Here is a 20695-nt window from a genome sequence, read left to right on the forward strand (position 1 = left end):
CTCTCCTCTCCCTCTCCTCTCCCCTTCTCTAGGTCCTCTCTCTCTCCTCTCCCCTTCTCTAGGTCCTCTATCTCTTGCCCTATGGAGGTCATTGACAGGCAGGTCAGTGTTATTTAGAAGGAGGATGTTCCTGCCACAGAGAGGGTTCCCATCTGGTGGAATACACACACACAGACACACAGAGACACAGACACAGACACACACACAGAGAGGATTCCCATCTGGTGGAATACACACACACAGACACACAGAGACACAGACACAGACACAGACACAGAGAGGATTCCCATCTGGTGGAATACACACTCACAGACACACACACACAAAACAGGACCGACCACAGGGACTGGGAACATTATTGGGAAGGGGGCACACACACAGACACAGACACACACACACACACACAGAGAGGATTCCCATCTGGTGGAATACACACACACACACACACACAGAGAGAGACACACACAGAGACACACACACACTCACACACAAAGAGACACACTCACACACAGAGACACACACTCACACACAGAGACACACTCACACACAGACACCCACAGAGACACACACACACACACACACACAGATTTCAAATGCAGAGTTTTCCGACTTAGACTGGGCCTCTTGTGTTCAATCTGAATGATCTAGCTTTTCTCACGCTGACGCATGACTGTGTGTGTGTGTGTGTGTGTGTGTGTGTGTGTGTGTGTGTGTGTGTGTGTGTGTGTATACACCCTAACCATAGATTGCTCACTACACTGTGGCTATTAAGTAAACTCCTAATCAGTTGCCAGTGAGGGACCATTCTAATCCTTAAACTCAGTGACCGACACACACACACAGACACACAGACACACAGACACACACACACACACACACAGAGACACACACACACACAGACACACACACACACACACACACACAGACACACACACACACATTCACAGTGACCGACACACACACACACACACACAGAGACACAAACACACACACACACACAGACACACAGACACACACACACACACGTTATGTTCTTCTATCCTGTGTGTGTGTGTGTGTGTGTGTGTGTGTGTGTGTGTGTGTGTGTGTGTGTGCCTCTTCAGAAGACTCCTGCGTAAGAGCTAGCCTTGGCTGACGGGGGCAGTGTGTGTGTCAGGGCGCGGTGACCTGGTCCTATCTCCTCCAGGAGACTGGGGATAGGAGACTACCCAGAAGTACTTGGGAGTGGGACGTTCTTATCATGTTTGTAACAGTGTAGTATTTAACTGCAGGGCGGTGGTTGAAGTCAGGGCGGTGTTTGAAGATAACAGTATTAAGTCCCAAATGGCACACTATTCCCTATTGTACTACTTTTGAATAGAGTGCCATAGGGTTCTGGTCTAAAGTAGTGCACTATATAGGGAATAGGGTGCCATAGGGTTCTGGTCTAAAGTAGTGGACTATATAGGGAATAGGGCTCTGGTCTAAAGTAGTGACACTATATAGGGAATAGGGTTCTATAGGGCTCTGGTCTAAAGTAGTGGACTATATAGGGAATAGGGCTCTGGTCTAAAGTAGTGCACTATATAGGGAATAGGGTTCTATAGGGCTCTGGTCTAAAGTAGTGCACTATATAGGGAATATGGGGCCATAGGGCTCTGGTCTAAAGTAGTGCACTATTTGGGAATAGGGTGCCATATGGGACCACAGAGTTAAGACTCTATTAAAAACATCTACCTAAACTCCTAGTGTCTACCTTTAGTTAAGACTCTATTAAAAATCATCTACCTAACCTTTAGTTAAGACTCTATTAAAAACATCTACCTAAACTCCTAGTGTCTACCTTTAGTTAAGACTCTATTAAAAACATCTACCTAAACTCCTAGTGTCTACCTTTAGACTTAAGACCTCTATTAAAAACATTGTCTACCTAAACTCCTAGTGTCTACCTTTAGTTAAGACTCTATTAAAAACATCTACCCTAAACTCCTAGTGTCTACCTTTAGTTAAGACTCTATTAAAAACATCTACCTAAACTCCTAGTGTCTACCTTTAGTTAAGACTCTATTAAAAACATCTACCTAAACTCCTAGTGTCTACCTTTAGTTAAGACTCTATTAAAAACATCTACCTAAACATCCTAGTGTCTACCTTTAGGTAAGACTCTATTAAAAATCTACATCTACCTAAACTCCTAGTGTCTACCTTTAGTTAAGACTCTATTAAAAACATCTACCTAAACTCCTAGTGTCTACCTTTAGTTAAGACTCTATTAAAAACATCTACTACCTTTAGTTAAGACCTAAACATCTACCTAAACTCCTAGTGTCTACCTTTAGTTAAGACTAAAAAACATCTACCTAAACTAGTGTCTAAAAGACTCTATTAAAAACATCTACCTAAACTCCTAGTGTCTACCTTTAGGTAAGACCTAAACTCCTAAACTCCTAGTGTCTAAAAAACTTTAGTTAAGACTCTATTAAAAACATCTACCTAAACTCCTAGTGTCTACCTTTAGTTAAGACTCTATTAAAACATCTACCTAAACTCCTAGTGTCTACCTTTAGTCTATTAAAAACATCTCCTAGTGTCTACCTTTACCTAAACTCCTAGTGTCTACCTTAAAGACTCTATTAACCTAAACTCCTAGTGTCTACCTTTAGTTAAGACTCTATTAAAAACATCTACCTAAACTCCTAGTGTCTACCTTTAGTTAAGACTCTATTAAAAACATCTACCTAAACTCCTAGTGTCTACCTTTAGTTAAGACTCTATTAAAAACATCTACCTAAACTCCTAGTGTCTACCTTTAGGTAAGACCTATTAAAAACTCTACCTAAACACCTAGTTAAGACTCTATTAAAAACATCTACCTAAACTCCTAGTGTCTACCTAGTTAAGACTCTATTAAAAACATCTTAAACTCCTAGTGTCTACCTTTAGGTAAGACCTACCTAAAAAACATCTACCTAAACCTAGTGTCTACCTTTAGTTAAGACTCTATTAAAAACATCTTGTCTACCTTTAGTTAAGACTCTTAAAACATCTAAAACTCCTAGTGTCTACCTTTAGTTAAGACTCTATTAAAAACATCTACCTAAACTCCTAGTGTCTACCTTTAGTTAAGACTCTATTAAAAACATCTACCTAAACTCCTAGTGTCTACCTTTAGTTAAGACTCTATTAAAAACATCTACCTAAACTCCTAGTGTCTAAAGTTAAGACTCTATTAAAAACATCTACCTAAACTCCTAGTTCTACCTTTAGTTAAGACTCTAAACATCTACCTAAACTCCTAGTGTCTACCTTTAGTTAAGACTCTATTAAAAACATCTACCTAAACTCCTAGTGTCTACCTTTAGTTAAGACTCTATTAAAAACATCTACCTAAACTCCTAGTGTCTACCTTTAGTTAAGACTCTATTAAAAACATCTACCTAAACTCCTAGTAAAAGACTCTATTAAAAACATCCTAAACTCCTAGTGTCTACCTTTAGTTAAGACTCTATTAAAAACATCTACCTAAACTCCTTGTCTACCTTTAGTTAAGACTCTAAAAAACATCTACCTAAACTCCTAGTGTCTACCTTTAGTTAAGACTCTATTAAAAACATATTGTTCTACCTTTAGTTAAGACTCTATTAAAACATCTACTAAACTCCTAGTGTCTACCTTTTAGTTAAGACTTTAAAAACATCTACCTTGTTCTCTACCTAAACATCCTAGTGTCTAACTTTAGTTAAGACTCTATTAAAAACATCTTGTTCTCTACCTAAACTCTTTGCTCCGGACCAAACGCTGTAACTCCTAGTGTCGTTAGTTTCTTCTCCGCAATGAGTCGGGCTCCCTATTAAAAACATCTTGTTCTCTACCTCCCCCTTTAGTTAAGACTCTAACGATTTCTAGAATGCAAACACATTCTAACCGTTGTGATTGGTCCCAGAGCCAGAACACACAGAGGTAAAGAGGTGTTTCATTATTGGCTTTGATACTCTGATTGGTTAGAGGTGATCCAATCGCTGACGACTTTGTTTTGACATCACCACATAATGAGGCGTGACATGATGCAGGGGAAGAATTCAGTTTGAGTTGTTTGGCAATAAAAATATCCCCGTTGGCTTTACATACTCCTCTAGTTCAGAATGTTCTGGACCGTTTTACTCTACAGTACAAGAACAATGGCATAGGGGGGAGAGGAGAGGAGAGGAGAGGAGAGGAGAGGAGAGGAGAGGAGAGGAGAGGAGAGGAGAGGAGAGGAGAGGAGAGGAGAGGAGAGGAGAGGAGAGGAGAGAGAAGATAGAGAGACAGAGAGAGAGAGAGAGAGAGAGAGAGAGAGAGAGAGAGAGAGAGAGAGAGAGACAGAGAGAGACAGAGAGAGACAGAGAGAGACAGAGAGAGAGAGAGAGAGAGAGAGAGAGAGAGAGAGAAGAGAGTAGAAAGAGAGAGAGAGAGAATAGAGTAGAGAGAGAGAGAGGAGAGAGATAGACAGAGAGAGACAGAAAGTTTTTTTGAGAGTGCTTGACTTCTCTCTGCCTCTGCTGTTTGGTCAGTGTTGCTAAGCAACAGAGCCTCTCTCTCTCCTAGGTAGAGGAGCATGAAGAGCCATCGCCTGCAGCTGACACACACACACACACACACACACACACACACACACACACACACACAGCTAGAGAGTCAGAGAGAGTCACAATCACACAGATATACTGTAGAAAAGCAATCACACACACTGCAGTGAAATGGCAGTCTGCCCATTCCAGGTGTACAAGGCCCTCTTCAGCTGTGTGTGTGTGTGTGTGTGTGTGTGTGTGTGTGTGTGTGTGTGTGTGTGTGTCATCCTATGTAGGAACTCAAAAACACAAAACACACATAAACAAACATACACATGCATAAGCAAGTATAAACACAAACATCCTCTCCTCGTCCGTTCCAACAATGTTAGATAAACACACAAGGCCAGTTTCATGTCTCTTCCATCAATCATTACAACGTCTGGGATTCCCTCCTCTTTGATCAAACACCTGAGAGAACTCAGCCAGATGGGACAGAACGGAAACACCTCACACACACACCTCACAGACACACACACAGACAGACACCACACACACATCTCACACACCTCACACCTCACAGACACACACCTCACAGACACACACACACACCTCACAGACACACACCTCACAGACACACACACAGACACCACACACACACAGACACACACCTCACACACCTCACAGACACACACACACACACACACTCACAGACACACACACACACACACACACACCTCACAGACACACAGACACACACCTCACAGACACACACACACACACACACACCTCACAGACACACACACACACCACACCTCACAGACACACACACACACACCTCACAGACACACACCTCACAGACACACACCTCACAGACACACACCTCACACACACACACACACACACACACACACAGACACCTCACAGACACACACACACCTCACAGACACACACACACACAGACACACAGACACACACCTCACAGACACACACACACACACACCTCACAGACACACACACACCTCACAGACACACACACAGACACACACACACACACACACACACTCACACTGAGACATACAAACAAACACACAGACACAGAGACAGTCACACACCTCACACACACACCTCACACACACACACCTCACAGACACACACACACCTCACAGACACACACACACCTCACAGACACACACACCTCACAGACACACACACACAGACACAGACACACACACACACACACACACAGACACAGACCTCACAGACACCTCACAGACACACACCTCACAGACACACACCTCACAGACACACACACACACACACACCTCATGTCAGTATGTTGTTGATTTAAATCTGATTTCAGGTCAGGTTAAGACTCAGTGGTGAGTTGATTTAAATCTGATTTCAGGTCAGGTTAAGACTCAGTGGTGAGTTGCCTTACAGGATTGGGGATGAAAAATCCCGGTAACCTTCCCAAAAAAAGATCCCAGGCCTTCTGGGAAAACCCCAGATAACAGGATTTTGGAGGGGAAAAACGCTGGGGGAAAAAACAGAATCCTCCACGGGAGTCTTTGGGAAAGTTACCAAGATGTTAATCTAGAAAGTACTGGTTTAAGAACTGATTTAAGACCAGTGGAAAAGTTGCATCACATAGTCCAGTACAGTAAGGAAGGAAGGATTGATTTATGATGACAGAGCATTTTAACACAAACATAGAACACAGACTCACACACACAAAGACAGAGACAAACAGAGGTAGAGAGAGAGAGAGGAGAGAGAGAGACAGAGAGAGAGAGAGAGAGAGAGAGAGAGACAGAGAGAGAGACAGAGGTAGAGAGAGAGAGAGAGAGACAAACAGGTAGAGAGAGACAGAGAGAGAGAGAGAGAGAGACAGAGAGAGACAGAGAGAGAGGAGAGAGAGACAGAGAGAGAGAGAGAGAGAGAGAGAGACAAACAGGTAGAGAGAGACAGCGAGCGAGAGAGAGAGACAAACAGGTAGAGAGAGACAGCGAGCGAGAGAGACAGAGAGAGAGAGATAGAGAGAGAGACAGAGACCAAGGCAGAGACAACATAATCAGGTAAATTTAGTTTGAATAAGAAAAAAGTACTTACTACAAAACTACTGTTAACTTTTTCTAAAATGCGTTTTTCGTTTAGTGCCATGGCTTCACCTTTTCTCTTCTTCACTCTCTTCTTCTCCAGCTTTTTACAGGCGTACATCTTACCAGTGGCCCGGACCTGACAGGCACACACCTGGAGGAGGGGAGGGGATAGGAGAGGAGAGGAGAGGAGAGGAGGAATGGTTAACACACACAGAAGTATGGAAACACTTGCACAAGTTAGCACACGCACACATTCTTAAGGTTACACACATTCATGTGAATTAACATACAGTCACCTCACTCGGGGTCAAACAGTCGCCTCACTCGGGGTCAAACAGTCGCCTCACTCGGGGTCAAACAGTCGCCTCACTCGGGGTCAAACAGTCGCCTCACTCGGGGTCAAACAGTCGCCTCACTCGGGGTCAAACAGTCGCCTCACTCGGGGTCAAACAGTCGCCTCACTCGGGGTCAAACAGTCGCCTCACTCGGGGTCAAACAGTCGCCTCACTCGGGGTCAAACAGTCGCCTCACTCGGGGTCAAACAGTCACCTCACTCGGGTCAAAAAAGCACTCACCTCACCAAATCCACCTTTTCCTAGTACTCTGTAATGCCTGAAGGTATTTTTGGTTACTGGTTGCCTGTAGGAGAGAGAGAGATGGTGTTTAGTTACCACACAGAAGGTTACTGGTTGACTGTAGGAGAGAGAAGAAGAAAGAGAACCCTGTGTGAGAGAGAAGAAGAAAGAGAACCCTGTGTGAGAGAGAAGAAGAAAGAGAACCCTGTGTGAGAGAGAAGAAGAAAGAGAACCCTGTGTGAGAGAGAAGAAGAAACACAGATTGACTGACTCATGACCTCTCACCTCTCCAGCCACTTCCACTGCAGAAAGCGAGAGAAGTACATCGTCTCCTGGTAGGACGAGAACGGAGCGCCACTCAGGTACTCCCGAACAATACTGGAGGAAAGAAAGAAAGAAACAGAGAGAGAGAGAGAGAGAGTGAACGAGAGAGAGCGAGAACGAGAGAGAGAGAGAACGAGAGTGTGAGAGAGAGAGAGAGAACGAGAGTGTGAGAGAGAACGAGAGCGAGAGAGAGAGTGAACGAGAGAGAGTGAACGAGAGAGAGAGAGAACAAGAGAGAGAACGAGAGAGAGAGAACGAGAGAGAGAGAACGAGAGAGAGAGAACGAGAAAGAGAGAAAGAACGAGAGAAAGAGAACAAGATAGAGAATGAGAGAGAGAATGAGAGAGAGAGAGAGAACGAGAGAGAACGAGAGAAAGAGAGAGACAGAGAGAAAAAACACTGTGTTAAACATATCCGAGACAGGCCCCCCCCCCCCCCATTACAACCAAATCTAAAATCCACTTTCTCCAACCAAACCAAACTCAGCACCATTCTGTCTCCCCAAACCTTTTGGACCACAACTTTAGATATAACATCTTCAAACCAATCCAAACCTTTAATCAACCATCACTAACCTTTAATCAACACATTGTAACCTTATATCAACGATCCTTAACCTTATATTAACCATCCCTAACCTTTCATCAACCATTTCTAACCTTCCCTCTGGATGTTCAGGTTTATAGACACACACACACACACACACACACACACACTATCAAAAACAGACACCTTGTTTTCATCTGTTTGTGCACATGTGCGAATGTGTGTGTTCGTGCGGGAGTGTGTGTGTTCGTGCGTGAGTGTGTGTGTTCGTGCGTGAATGTTCGTGTGTGTGTGTGTGTTCCTGCCTGAGTGTGTGTGTGTGTATCCATGTGCCCTGTTGAAAGCTCCAGAACAGAGAGGATAAAACGAAAAGAAGCGTGAAATATGATCTATGTCTGAACGGCAGAACATTCCAGAACATTCAGACAGTTCAACCAGGAAACTGGAATTCTGAGAAATGCTTCAGAAACAACGGGAGGTCCTTCTGGAAAAATCACACCCAGCCAGGCGTGTGTGTGTGTGTGTGAATTATAAGAGCATATGAGAGAGAGAGAGAGAGAGAGAGAGAAACACACATCACTTCAGACCCCCCCCCAAAACACAACAGAAAATGTTCATTCTGTATCTTAGTGCTAATCATGGTGTCTTTAACCAGAAGACGGCTATTGGAGGTGGCTTATGGTAGAGACGGAGGTGGTGTATGGTGGACACATGAACATTTAATTCTCTGGCAACAGCTCTGGTGGACATTCCTGCAGTCAGCATGCCAAATACAAGCTCCCTCAAAACCTGGCGTTGGGTTGTGTGACAAAACTGCACATTTTAAAGTGGCCTTTTATTGTACAAATTTGTGCACAAAATGTACGAGAAATCAGCTTTTTTATAGTGTATGGAACATTTCAGGGATATTTCATTTCAGTTCGTAAAACATGGGACCAACACTTTACATGTTGCATTTATATTGTTGTTCAGTGTAAATATACTGATATACTATTTTATAAATATATATATATATATATATATATATAAATATACTATACTGCCTATTTGAACTGTCATAACCCCTTCAAGCTGAACTGTAGTAAACTGTTTAAAACTAGAAACACAAAACCTATTTTCTAGCCACTCACATACGAATATGTGCGCGTTTACACACACACACACACACACACACACACACACACACACACACACATATACATACACACACACACACACACACACACACACACACACAGAGACAGAGAGAGAGAAACAAATTCTTGCCCCAGCTCATGTCTCTAACCCAGACTGAGAAAATAATTGTTTTTCCAAAGTAACGTTCCCCTGCTCCAAACGGTGTTCCGCGATTCCAGTTGTCCCGAGGGAGAACCCTGGTACGTCAGAGAGAGATTCCCTCCCCATTCTGACTGTTTGAACTTTAAGTTATCACACACACAGAGAAACAGGGAGAGAGAGACACACAGAGAGAGAGAGAGAGAGCGAGAGAGACAGAGAGAGAGCGAGAGAGACAGAGAGAGCGAGAGCGAGAGAGACAGAGAGAGACAGAGAGAGAGAGAGAGAGAGAGACAGAAGTAGGTTATATACCTGTGTGTGTATTCTTCATAAAGTCTGATTACTGCATGTGCGTGTTTTTCCCATTAGGAATAAGGGATGATTGTTCAACTGGGAATAAGCTCTGGAAACTTTTTGGGGACGAATCCTAACTTCCAGTCCAGTCCAATTTACACTAAATTGTCGAGATCGGTGTGGAAGAACTTGACTGGCCCGCACAGAGTCCTGACTTCAACCCCATCGATCACCTTTGGAACCCCGACTGTGAGCCAGGCCTAATCTCCCAACATCAGTGCCTGACCACACTAATGATATTGTGGCTGAAAGGAAGCAAGTCACCGCAGCAATGTTCCAACATCTAGTGGAAAACCTTCCCAGAAGAGTGGAGGCTGTTATAGCAGCAATGTTCCAACATCTAGTGGAAAGCCTTCCCAGAAGAGTAGAGGCTGTTATAGCAGCAATGTTCCAACATCTAGTGGAAAGAGTGGAGGCTGTTATAGCAGCAATGTTCCAACATCTAGTGGAAAGCCTTCCCAGAAGAGTGGAGGCTGTTATAGCAGCAATGTTCCAACATCTAGTGGAAAGCCTTCCCAGAAGAGTGGAGGCTGTTATAGCAGCAATGTTCCAACATCTAGTGGAAAGCCTTCAGAGAAGAGTGGAGGCTGTTATAGCAGCAATGTTCCAACATCTAGTGGAAAGCCTTCCCTGTTATAGCAGCAATGTTCCAACATCTAGTGGAAAGCCTTCCCAGAAGAGTGGAGGCTGTTATAGCAGCAATGTTCCAACATCTAGTGGAAAGCCTTCCCAGAAGACTGGAGGCTGTTATAGCAGCAATGTTCCAACATCTAGTGGAAAGCCTTCCCAGAAGAGAGGAGGCTGTTATAGCAGCAATGTTCCAACATCTAGTGGAAATCCTTCCCAGAAGAGTGGAGGCTGTTATAGCAGCAATGTTCCAACATCTAGTGGAAAGCCTTCCCAGAAGAGTGGAGGCTGTTATAGCAGCAATGTTCCAACATCTAGTGGAAAACCTTCCCAGAAGAGTGGAGGCTGTTATAGCAGCAAAGGGGGACCAACTCCATATTAAAGCCCATGATTTTGGAATGAGATGTTCGACGAGCAGGTGTCCACATACTTTTGGCCATGTAGTGCGTCTCTGATGTGTCCCCTCTATTGGCTCTGGGGCTGAGAGCAGGAAACTATGACACCTGCAAATCAGTGTGTGTGTGTGTGTGTGTGTGTGTGAACACTGAGGCCGTTGTTGTGCCCATGCCAGGCGTCCGGATGCCCTCTCCTGCTGCTCACGTCCATTTGGCACCACTGTGTGTGTGTGTGTGTGTGTGTGTGTGTGTGTGTGTGTGTGTGTGTGTTTAATACTGTTCCAGGTGCCAGATCACTCATAATAATTACTGTGACAGAGTTGAGCTTTTTCCAACACACACACACACACACACACACACACACACACACACACACACTTCATAACTCGCTAAACAGTTTGTGTCTTAAAAAAGTTTCAGAAACATCCTAACTGCAGCCTCAGTTGACAAGAGAGAAACTCTTGTAGGTTTTAACTCCAACCCTGTTCCTGGAGAGAGACCCTCTTGTAGGTTTTAACTCCAACCCTGTTCCTGGAGAGAAACCCTCCTGTAGGTTTTAACTCCAACCCTGTTCCTGGAGAGAGACCCTCTTGTAGGTTTTAACTCCAACCCTGTTCCTGGAGAGAGACCCTCCTGTAGGTTTTAACTCCAACCCTGTTCCTGGAGAGAGACCCTCCTGTAGGTTTTAACTCCAACCCTGTTCCTGGAGAGAGACCCTCTTGTAGGTTTTAACTCCAACCCTGTTCCTGGAGAGAGACCCTCCTGTAGGTTTTAACTCCAACCCTGTTCCTGGAGAGAAACCCTCCTGTAGGTTTTAACTCCAACCCTGTTCCCGGAGAGAAACCCTCCTGTAGGTTTTAACTCCAACCCTGTTCCTGGAGAGAAACCCTCCTGTAGGTTTTAACTCCAACCCTGTTCCTGGAGAGAGACCCTCCTGTAGGTTTTAACTCCAACCCTGTTCCTGGAGAGAAACCCTCCTGTATTGTAGGTTTTAACTCCAACCCTGTTCCCGGAGAGAAACCCTCCTGTAGGTTTTAACTCCAACCCTGTTCCTGGAGAGAAACCCTCCTGTAGGTTTTAACTCCAACCCTGTTCCTGGAGAGAGACCCTCCTGTAGGTTTTAACTCCAACCCTGTTCCTGGAGAGAAACCCTCCTGTAGGTTTTAACTCCAACCCTGTTCCCGGAGAGAAACCCCTCCTGTAGGTTTTAACTCCAACCCTGTTCCTGGAGAGAGACCCTCCTGTAGGTTTTAACTCCAACCCTGTTCCTGGAGAGAAACCCTCCTGTAGGTTTTAACTCCAACCCTGTTCCTGGAGAGAAACCCTCCTGTAGGTTTTAACTCCAACCCTGTTCCTGGAGAGAGACCCTCCTGTAGGTTTTAACTCCAACCCTGTTCCTGGAGAGAGACCCTCCTGTAGGTTTTAACTCCAACCCTGTTCCTGGAGAGAAACCCTCCTGTAGGTTTTAACTCCAACCCTGTTCCTGGAGAGAGACCCTCCTGTAGGTTTTAACTCCAACCCTGTTCCCGGAGAGAATCCCCTCCTGTAGGTTTTAACTCCAACCCTGTTCCTGGAGAGAAACCCTCCTGTAGGTTTTAACTCCAACCCTGTTCCCGGAGAGAAACCCCTCCTGTAGGTTTTAACTCCAACCCTGTTCCCGGAGAGAAACCCCTCCTGTAGGTTTTAACTCCAACCCTGTTCCTGGAGAGAGACCCTCCTTTAGGTTTTAACTCCAACCCTGTTCCCGGAGAGAAACCCCTCCTGTAGGTTTTAACTCCAACCCTGTTCCCGGAGAGAAACCCCTCCTGTAGGTTTTAACTCCAACCCTGTTCCTGGAGAGAAACCCTCCTGTAGGTTTTAACTCCAACCCTGTTCCTGGAGAGAAACCCTCCTGTAGGTTTGAACTAACCTGATTAATCTTAAAAACAAGCTGATGATTAGAATCAGGAGCGCTAGATTAGGGTTGTAAGAGAACCTACATTACGATGGCTCTCCAGGAACAGGGTTGGGCATCCCTGCCAAACACACAAAGCCAGGAGCCAGGACCCGTTGAAAAGCCAAATCCTCCATCCATCACATCTTCTCCAAATGGGGTTACAACACATTCCAAGAATTTCGTAAAAAATCTCGTTCAGCTGTTTTTGTTTATCAAGTACTACATTGGGAGGAGGAAAGATCAGGTGGGACCATTCTAGCCAATGAGAGGGCAGATCAGGCGGGACCATTCTAGCCAATGAGAGGGCAGATCAGGTGGGACCATTCTAGCCAATGAGAGGGCAGATCAGGCGGGACCATTCTAGCCAATGAGAGGGCGGATCAGGTGGGATCATTCTAGCCAATAAGACGGCGGATCAGGTGGGACCATTCTAGCCAATGAGAGGGCGGATACGCACGTGAACAACAGGCACACCGGTTTCCACTAGTTACCACAGCCACAAAGTATAAATTGGCTATACCGTAAAAATTCATAAAAACAATTTTTGTTTTTATTTAAGGTTAGATTTAGGCATAAGGTTAGCAGTGTGGTTAAGTTTAAAATCACATTTTACGAAGAGAAATTGTAGAAATAGGGAGGGTTTATGACTTTGTGGCTGTGGTAACTAGTGACCACCAGGCACAACTCCAACGTACTGTTTTTTCCCTCTAGGTTTCCAGGATATCACGTATCTTATACCAGTTCACTCGTAACAATCGAAGTATTACCAAAAAAAAAACATTTATTTGATCAAATAAGCCACACGTAGCAAATAAACCATTACATTTTTTTTTATATATAACCAAATTCCACCCTCTCTCTCATTGACCTCCATAGAAAAACTCTTTGCTTGTTGAGTTCTCCCTCGCTTCACCTTTTCATCTCTGGCATTAGGATTCAGTTAAATGTCATTCTAAAATGGCCCCCCAGATACAATAGCCAGACAACTTAATTATATGTAGCTCTTTGATTGACAGGTGTGCTGACCAATGAATGCCAGGTGATACCCTGATTGACAGGCGAGCTGACCAATGAATGCCAGGTGATACCCTGATTGACAGACGAGCTGACCAATGAATGCCAGGTGATACCCTGATTGACAGGCGAGCTGACCAATGAATGCCAGGTGACAGCCTGATGGACAGGTGTTTCGACCAATAAGAAGACAGACATACTTGCAGCAGTCGTTGAAGAGTTCCTTGCAGGGCGTCTGTTCCAGCTTCTCACGACACTCCCCTACCAACTCCTGAGGTATATCTCGCAGATGGGCTGCCGACTAGACGGAGAGAGAGAATACATGGATTTATTAATGAACTGATATACCTTCAGAAAGGATTCATACCCCTTGAATTATTACACATTCTGTTGTTTCAGCCTGAATTCAAAATGGAAAAAATATATATATAGATACAAAAACACACGTTTTACATTTTCATTTTTTGTCATTTAGCAGAGAGACTTACAAAACCCCACAATGACAAAGTGAAAACATGTTTTTATAAATGTTTGCACATTTATTGAAAATTAGACACAGATATGAGGTCCTACAGTTGACAGTGCAGGTCAGAGCAAAAACCAAGCCATGAGGTCGAAGGAATTGTCCGTAGAGCCCCGAGACAGGATTGTGTCGAGGCACAGATCTGGGGAAGGGTACCGAAACATTTCTGCTGCATTGAAGGTCCCCAAGAACACAGTGGACTCCATCATTCTGAAATGGAAGAAGTTTGGAACCACCAAGACTCTTCCTGGCTGCACGGCCAAACTGACCAATCGGGGGAGAAGGGCCTCGGTCAGGGAGGTGACCAAGAACCCGATGGTCACTCTGACAGAGCTCTAGAGTTACTCTGTGGAGATGGGAGAACCTTCCAGAAGGACAACCATCTCTGTAGCACTCCACCAACCAGACCTTTATGGTAGAGGGGCCAGACGGAAGCCACTCCTCAGTAAAAGGCACATGACAGCCCGCTTGGAGTTTGACAAAAGGCACCTAAATGACTCTCAGGCCATGAGAAACAAGATTTTCTGGTCTGATGTAAACAAGATTGAACTCTTTGGCCTGAATGCCAAGCGTCACGTCTGGAGGAAACCTGGCATCATCCCTGTGGTGAAGCATGGTGGTGACAGCATCATGCTGTGGGGATGTTTTTCAGGGACTGGGAGACTAGTCAGGATCAAGGGGAAAGATGAATGGAGAAAGGTACAGAGATCCTTGATGTAAACCTGCTCCAAAGCACTCAGGACCTCAGACTGGAGTGAAGGTTCACCTTCCAACAAGACAACGACCCTAAGCACACAGCCAAAACAACACAGGAGTGGCTTCGGGACAAGTCTCTGAATGTCCTTGAGTGGCCCAGCCAGAGGCCGGACTTGAACCCGAAAATAGCTGTGCAGCGATGCTCCACATCCAACCTGACAGAGCTTGATTGGATCTGCAGAGAAGAATGGGAGAAACTCCCCAAATACAGGTGTGCCAAGCTTGTAGCGTCATACCCAAGAAGACTCGAGGCTGTAATCGCTGCCAAAGGTCCTTCAACAAAGTACTGAGTAAAGGGTCTGAATACTTATGGAAATGTCATATTCCAATTTTACACTTTTTAAGAAATGAGCAAAAATGTCTAAAAACCTGTTTTTGCTTTGTCATTATGGGTGTTGTGATGTCATTATGGGGTGTTTGTGATGTCATTATGGGGTGTTTGTGATGTCATTATGCGGTGTTTGTGATGTCATTATACGGTCTTTGTGTGTAGATTGATGAGGGGTGGGACTATTGAATCCATTTTCGAACAAGGCTGTAACGTAACAAAATGTATAAAGTCAAGGGGTCTGAATACTTTCCCAAAGCACTGTGTGTGTGTGTGTGTATATATATATATATATATATCATAGACATTTATCATTACATTTCAAATATCATGTTAATATTGTTGCTTGCTGACTGGCAAGACAGAAGAGGACAGCATTTCAACGGTATTAAACAGTTCAATAAGGGTATTAATTACATGTTGAGTTGACTGTGTTTCCAACCAGCAACTATCATTAGAATTACACCGACAAACATGAACCCACTTCTCCAGTGTTAGTTTCAATCAGCTGTTGTAGAATACGATGACAACCCGTTGATCTGCACCGGGCCTTTCCTCATCCGTTAGTTTAGAAACCTACTCACCACGTTGATCTGGCACCGGGCCTTTCATCATCAGTTAGTTTAGAAACCTACTCACCCCGTTGATCTGCACCGGGCCTTTCATCATCAGTTAGTTTAGAAACATACTCACCCCGTTGATCTGCACCGGGCCTTTCATCATCAGTTAGTTTAGAAACCTACTCACCCCGTTGATCTGGCACCGGGCCTTTCATCATCAGTTAGTTTAGAAACCTACTCACCCCGTTGATCTGCACCGGGCCTTTCATCATCAGTTAGTTTAGAAACCTACTCACCCCGTTGATCTGCACCGGGCCTTTCATCATCCGTTAGTTTAGAAACCTACTCACCCCGTTGATCTGCACCGGGCCTTTCCTCATCCGTTAGTTTAGAAACCTACTCACCCCGTTGATCTGCACCGGGCCTTTCATCATCCGTTAGTTTAGAAACCTACTCACCCCGTTGATCTGCACCGGGCCTTTCCTCATCCGTTAGTTTAGAAACCTACTCACCCCGTTGATCTGCACCGGGCCTTTCATCATCCGTTAGTTTAGAAACCTACTCACCCCGTTGATCTGCACCGGGCCTTTCATCATCCGTTAGTTTAGAAACCTACTCACCCCGTTGATCTGCACCGGGCCTTTCATCATCCGTTAGTTTAGAAACCTACTCACCCCGTTGATCTGCACCGGGCCTTTCCTCATCCGTTAGTTTAGAAACCTACTCACCCAGTTGATCTGCACCGGGCCTTTCCTCATCCGTTAGTTTAGAAACCTACTCACCCCGTTGATCTGCACCGGGCCTTTCATCATCAGTTAGTTTAGAAACCTACTCACCCCGTTGATCTGCACCGGGCCTTTCATCATCAGTTAGTTTAGAAACCTACTCACCCCGTTGATCTGCACCGGGCCTTTCATCATCAGTTAGTGAAGAAACCTACTCTGATTGGCTACTCACCCCGTAAACCTACTCTGATTGGCTTTCTCACCCCGTTAAACCTACTCTGATTGGCTACCGGGCCTTTCCTCATCCGTTACCTTCTGATTGGCTACTCACCCCGTAAACCTACTCTGATTGGCCTTTCACCATCCGTTAACCTACTCTGATTGGCTACTCACCCCGTAAACCTACTCTGATTGGCCTTTCCTCATCCCCGTAAACCTACTCTGATTGGCTACTCACCCCGTAAACCTACTTGGCTACTCACCCCGTAAACCTACTCTGATTGGCTACTTCACCCCGTATCCTACTCTGATTGGCTACTCACCCCGTAAACCTACTCTGATTGGCTACTCACCCCGTTGTTGAAGAACGTTTACCAACATTCTGATTCCACAGTCCTTCCTCCTCATCCGGGCGAGCTGGTACAGGGCCTGGTAGGGGAAACACTGTTACACTGTCCATACATCCAGCTGGTACAGGGCCTGGTACCCTGAGACACTGTTACACTGTCCACACTGATCCTCATCCAGATTTGAAACCTACACCCCTGGTAGAACTACAACTGACTTTCATCACACTGTCCATAGAACTACCACCTACAACCCTGGTACAGATTAGTTTAGAACTACTGATGTCCCCAGGCACCGGGCCTTTCCTCATCCGACACTGTTTAGAAACCTACCATACATCCAGCTGATCTACAGGGCCTGGCATAGGAACTAGACACTGATGTCTCCATAGAACCTTTCTCCATACATCCACCTGGTACAGGGCCTGATCTGACACTGTGGATGTTCCATCATCCATAGTACAACCCTACTGATTGGCTACATCCAGCTGGTAAGGGCTACTGGTAGAACTACAACACCACAGGATGAGACACTGATTGTCTACTCACCACCATGATGTTGATAGAACTACAACACCACAGCATGATGTCTCCATAGAACTACAACACCACAGCATGATGTCTCCATAGAACTACAACACCACCTACTCTGAACTGGCACTCACCTCCATAGAACTACAACAGCATGATGTCTCCATAGAACTGTTACAGCATGATGTCCCATAGAACTACAACACCAAACCATGATGTCTCCATAGAACTACAACACCACAGCATGATGTCTCCATAGAACTACAACACCACACCATGACTCTCCATTGAACTACAACACCCCGTAAACCTACAGGCACCCCATAGAACCTACAACTGATGTCTCCATAGAACTGACTCCATACAACACCAGCATGATGTCTCCTACAGATGTGTCTCCATGGAACTACAACACCCAGCATGATGTCTCCATAGAACTACAACATGCATGATGTCCATAGAACTACAACACCACAGCATGATGTCTCCATAGAACTACAACACCACAGCATGATGTCTCCATAGAACTACAACATCCAGCATGATGTCTCCTGGTAGAACTACAACACCACAGCATGATGTCTCCATAGAACCAGCTGGTACAGGATGTCTCCATAGAACTACAACACTGATGTCCATAGAACTACAGCAACATGATGTCTCCATAGAACTACAACACCACAGTCCATACATCCAGCTGATGTCAGGGCCATAGAACTACAACACCACTGACTGTCATCCACAACATGATGTCTCCATAGAACTACAACACCACAGCATGATGTCTCCATAGAACTACAACACCACAGCATGATGTCTCCATAGAACTACAACACCACAGCATGATGTCTCCATAGAACTACAACATGATGTCTCCATAGAACTACAACACCACACAGATGTCATAGATGATGTCTCCATAGAACTACAACACCACAACATGATGTCATGATGTCTCCATAGAACTACAACACCACAGCATGATGTCTCCATAGAACTACAACACCACAGCATGATGTCTCCATAGAACTACAACACCACAGCATGATGTCTCCATAGAACTACAACACCACAGCATGATGTCTCCATAGAACTACAACACCACAGCATGATGTCTCCATAGAACTACAACACCACAGCATGATGTCTCCATAGAACTACAACACCACAGCATGATGTCTCCATAGAACTACAACACAACATGATGTCTCCATAGAACTACAACACCACAGCATGATGTCTCCATAGAACTACAACACCACAGCATGATGTCTCCATAGAACTACAACACCACAGCATGATGTCTCCATAGAACTACAACACCACAGCATGATGTCTCCATAGAACTACAACACCACAGCATGATGTCTCCATAGAACTACAACACATGATGTCTCCATAGAACTACAACATGATGTCTCCATAGAACTACAACACCACACCATGATGTCTCCATAGAACTACAACACCACAGCATGATGTCTCCATAGAACTACAACATGATGTCTCCATAGAACTACAACACCACAACATGATGTCTCCATAGAACTACAACACCACAGCATGATGTCTCCATAGAACTACAACATGATGTCTCCGTAGAACTACAACACCACAGCATGATGTCTCCATAGAACTACAACATGATGTCTCCATAGAACTACAACACCACAACATGATGTCTCCATAGAACTACAACACCACAGCATAATGTCTCCATAGAACTACAACACCACAACATGATGTCTCCATAGAACTACAACACCCATCATGTCTCCATGATGTCTCCATAGAACTACAACACCACAACATGATGTCTCCATAGAACTACAACACCACAGCATGATGTCTCCATAGAACTACAACAGCATGATGTCTCCATAGAACTACAACACCACAGCATGATGTCTCCATAGAACTACAACACCACAGCATAATGTCTCCATAGAACTACAACATGATGTCTCCATAGAACTACAACACCACAGCATGATGTCCCCATATGATGATGTCACCGACAATAACACAGTCAGAGAAACAAAATGGCCACCGGCCAATAGGAACAGAGAGCCATTCGGGCCGAGACTAACACCACTGTTCAGTTCACGATGCATCGGTCGGTCTGTGAACCAAGGTGACCGAACATGGACATGGTTTACAGACTAATGTTGGTGTTCACTAAACAAGCAGTGTTTTTTTTTCTCCATTTCTCAGACACCTCCAGGGGCCGGGACACAAGCCTGGGCCTGTGTTAGTCCACCTACCCAGGGGACAGGCCTCTGACGTGGGTTTAACCTCATGGAGAGGGTGCATGGAGGAGGAGGGGCAGATGTTTTTCTGACAGGCTCCCCTTCCAGCGCTCATGCCCCATCCCTCCCAAGCTCTCTCTCCACCTCTCTCTCTCTCTCTCATTCTTTCCCCCCTCTCTCCCCTCTCACTTCCTCTCTCTCTTTCTCTCATTACCAGCCCTCTGACTCCCAGGCCCCCCAAGACTCCCAGGCCCAGGCCCCCCCCCCCCCCCCACATCTGCATGCCCAAACTCAGGCCCAGTCCTTTCTCATGGGAGCTAGCAGAGGAAGCGGGAAAAGGAGGGGGGGGGGGTTGAGAGGAAATTGAGGGAGAGAGAGAAACAGACAGAGAGCGAGACAAAGAGAGAGAGAGAAACAGACAGAGAGCGAGACAAAGAGAGAGAGAGAAACAGACAGAGAGCGAGACAAAGAGAGAGAGAGAAACAGACAGAGAGCGAGACAAAGAGAGAGAGAGAAAACAGACAGAGAGCGAGACAGAGAGAGAGAGAAACAGACAGAGAGCGAGACAAAGAGAGAGAGAAACAGACAGAGAGCGAGACAAAGAGAGAGAGAGAAACAGACAGAGAGCGAGACAAAGAGAGAGAGAGAAACAGACAGAGAGCGAGACAAAGAGAGAGAGAGAAACAGACAGAGAGCAGACAAGAGAGAGAGAAAAAACAGACAGAGAGCGAGACAAAGAGAGAGAGAAACAGACAGAGAGCGAGACAAAGAGAGAGAGAGAAA

At 45.1% G+C, this 20695-nt stretch overlaps 1 pseudogene; it reads right to left on the bottom strand.

Moving 5' to 3' along the window:
* The window catches only part of LOC115127810 (G protein-coupled receptor kinase 4-like), a 38786-nt pseudogene that overhangs the window by 17743 nt on the left and 348 nt on the right, over window positions 1-20695 (bottom strand).

This window comes from Oncorhynchus nerka, unplaced genomic scaffold, assembly GCF_034236695.1.
Source record: "Oncorhynchus nerka isolate Pitt River unplaced genomic scaffold, Oner_Uvic_2.0 unplaced_scaffold_1151, whole genome shotgun sequence".
Classification (NCBI taxonomy): Eukaryota; Metazoa; Chordata; class Actinopteri; order Salmoniformes; family Salmonidae; genus Oncorhynchus; species Oncorhynchus nerka.